Source organism: Trachemys scripta, chromosome 10, assembly GCF_013100865.1.
Source record: "Trachemys scripta elegans isolate TJP31775 chromosome 10, CAS_Tse_1.0, whole genome shotgun sequence".
In the NCBI taxonomy this organism is placed as follows: domain Eukaryota; kingdom Metazoa; phylum Chordata; order Testudines; family Emydidae; genus Trachemys; species Trachemys scripta.
In genome coordinates, this window is record NC_048307.1 from 37592228 (window position 1) to 37596114 (window position 3887).

Sequence of the window (3887 nt, forward strand, 5' to 3'; positions counted from 1 at the left end):
CTGTAGCAGATCTTGTGGTTTATTTTTTTAAATCATGTGAAACAGGCCTGCACTCCACCTCCTAGACATCTAGTAATTGCTTCTACTAGTGAATGTAGATCAGTGATGGTCAAACTGAGGCTCCTGAGCTGCTAGTGGCTCTTTAATGTCTCTTTGCAGTACATTACTTAAATCATGTTTTACTATCATAACCACTTAAAATACTTAATCAGTTATATTCTCACAGCAAAATATATAAAAAGCTAAATATGTCCCTGTCCTGCTTTTTTGAATGAGTCTATAGCACTACACTAAATGAAGTCACACAACTGATTCATCTAAAGGTGCAGGCAGCCCTGAGCACCCCCTTGTGGCCTAGTGTGGTGCTGCAGTTACCCCATCACCTAGAGTAGGGATTGGCAACCTTCAGCATGCGGTCCACCCAGGTAAGCCCCCTGGCAGGCCAGGCCGCTTTGTTTACTTGCCATGTCTGCAGGTTCAGCTGATCGTGGCTCCCATGGTCTGCCATTCCAGGACAATGGGGGCTGCGAGAAGCCATGGCCAGCACATCCCTCAGCCGCCAACACTTCCTGCAGCCCCCATTGTCCTGGAAGAGAAAACCATGGCCAGGGGGAGCAGTGATTGGCCAAATGTTCAGATGCAGCAGGTAAACAAAAGGGCCTGGCCTGCCGGGGTCTTACCCTGGTGGGCCGCGCACCAAAGGTTGCTGATCCCTGACCTAGAACAATCTATTCACTTTACTTCCACTCTGGTAGAACGTGTGGTGGCTTCCCAAGGGGGGGGGAATCCCTTTTGAATCAGGTTTGGTACAGGTCAGAAGTCACTACCAACTGTTCAGTTGGAGCCTGGTTCAGGGCTCCCATATGTGCAACCCCCACCAAGTTGCTGATTATCTACATGCTGTAGGCTCCAGCCTGCTCCTCCAAGGAGTAGCATATTTTCTCATGCACTCTTGCATCTGAACAATGAGCTAACCACCTGGACCACCTTAATCTTTTAACCAAGGTATCTTAAAATCAGTATCTGCAGTGATGGCTCTGAAGTAAACCTTGCAGGAATTTTGGCAAACCCAAGCCTTTTCTATCCTGCCAATTTAGAACAGTCTGTCACTTGCATGTGTTTCTCATGAAACTTCTGCAAGCTTCTAAAATCAAACTTACAGAAAGTTCATCTGGAAAACATCCCACCCTCCAACAAAGATGACAACCCAGATTAGCAAAACTAGAGCTGTATTTCAAGTGTTATCAGCCTTAAATTATTCCAAATTCACCATTTTCCAAGGGTAGAACTTGAGCTAATTTTTGGTTAAAACTTCAACCAAATCTGTTCCTAAACTTCATTTAGACCCAACCTGGGAGTAGAAGCAGTTTCACTGACTGCTAGTGACTCAGCTATGATCCACTTTTAAAAACCAGAACAGGGGTATCACCTCCATTTTTACCTTGGCTGTCAAGTGAATCTCTGAGCTAGCCTGGCAGAACCTCTGCCACTTGAGGGTTTGTCTGTAGTGGGTGTTGTGCACCTATGGTAGCAGTGCTGCACCAGTACAAACCAGATTAAGTTGCACTGGCTCAAACCCTGCTTTTATATGCATGCAGCTAATGTATCAAACGTTTCCCAACATGGACAATCCCTGAGGGTCTGTACATTCTGAATCCAATGTACATAATCCCTCTCTAAGGATGGCTGCAGCTTCCCAACTGGCTTGCTCAGGAAGCAGCAGCTATCTGAGGTATTTATCTGGACCCATCTCTATAGTGTCTGAACACCACAGTCAATGTAGTTATCCTCACAACACACCTGTGAGGTAAGGCAAGGTAGTGCTGCTATCCACATTGTAGAGGTAGAGAAAGAGAATTGAGGCAAAGTAATTTGCATACAGTCACATGGAAATCTGTGGCAGAGCAGGGAATTGAACCCCAGTTTCCCAAGTTAGAATCCTACCCACTGGCCCTGCCTTCAGCCAAGATGCAGAAACACTTACTGCATTTAAAATTTGGAACTCCTTGTACATCCTAACTCGAGGTCTTAAAACCAAGCTCTACTTCATCTAAAGAATAACACAGCCTTATCACAAAGGTATGTTTGAGATTGTTACAAACTGCTCCTGACTTGAAATCAAGTCTTTGCTAAAAGCTGACTTGTGTCTGGCTTCATTGAACTGACCAGATACCCTATAACCACAGCTTTAGGGGTGACTCCCTTCCAGTTGCTTTCATTTCAATGTCTTTGTTGATTTTAAGACATGGAATGGACAAGTTTTCTACTACCAGCACATGCTTTGTGTGCCTTTCTTGGGGCAAAGTGTGTGCTTTGGCTACATTTACACTGCACCCAGAAGAGTAATGTGCAATGTATATAGGTATACCTGCACTAGCTGTAAGAGACCTAGCTTGCTAAAAATGGCAATGAGGACACAGTGGCATAGGCTCAAGTGCAGGTGAGTAATGAGGGTTATGAATTCAGGGTGGTCAGGTACAGTCCTTGCTGCCATATCCTGTTACTTTCAGAAAGGTAGCGAGATAGTATCTGGCATAGGTGCATCTACACAAGCTGCAAATTATACCTCTGGTTGCAGTGTACATTTAGGCCAGGTCTATACTAGGACTGCTTTGCCAGTATAGCTACACTGATACATTATACCAGCAAAGCACCCCTAGCATGGAGGCAGCACTGTTGCTAACATAGTTTATTCCAGCCCCATGCCCCAGAGCAAAATAAGCTGATATAACTGTCTACACTAGGGGCTTTTGCTGACACAGCTGTGTTGGTCAGAGATCAAATCTCACACCCTGTTAGGATATAGATATTCAAGCCTGTCTGTAAAGGCCTATACTTTAAGAATTTAGGTATATGTTTATTATTTAGCTAGTTATAGAGGTATAAAAGAGAATCTTTGTAAGGGCCTTCTCTCACTGGGTACGTCTATACTTACCTCCAGGTCCGGTGGTAAGCAATCGATCTTCTGGGATCGATCCCAGAAGCGCTCGCCGTCGACGCCGGTACTCCTGCTTGGCGAGAGGAGTACGCGGAGTCGACGGGGGAGCCTGTCTGCTGCGTGTGGACCCGTGGTAAGTTTGAACTAAGATAGTTCGACTTCAGCTACGTGAATAACATAGCTGAAGTTGCGTATCTTAGTTCGAAATGGGGGTTAGTGTGGACCAGCCCTCTGTGACAGTCTGAGGCCCTGGTTAGTCATACTGAAATTAGGCAATCTGGGCTGTTAGGAAGGTTATCCGATCTATCACCTCCAGAGAAAGGGAAGAGCCTAGAAGATGTAAAAGGGAATTTAGTTTGATAGTTTTCTATCTGGTAAGAACTCACTTATCAATAGACACAGCTGGGAAACCCTTATGTCTTTATAGATGTAGTTGTGAAATCCTCGCTTCTGTATTGTTTTGTATGTTTATTTGTATGATCTCTGTCTGGTTCTGTGATTGTTTCTATCTGCTGTATAATTAATTTTGCTGGGTGTAAACTAATTAAGGTGATGGGATATAATTGGTTAGCTAGTCATGTCACAATATGTTAGGATTGGTTAGGTAAATTTCAGTAGAATGATTGGTTAAGGTATAGCTGTGAATATTACTATATAAATTAGGGGCAAACAGGAAGTAAGTTGGGATTCGAAAATAAGGAAAAAGGAACTTGGATTTAAGCTTGCTGGAAGTTCACCTCAATAAACATCGAATTGTTTGCACCTTCGGACATTGTTGCTCTCTGTTCATGCGAGAAGGACCAGGGAAGTGGGAGAGTGAAGGAATAAGCTCTCTAACACTGACCAACATAGTTGTGCTGGCAAAACTCTGTAGTGTAGACCTGGGGGGGGGAGGGTGTGTGGGTGTGTGTGGGACGGGCAAAGCAAAATGTGGAAAATGCCACAATTC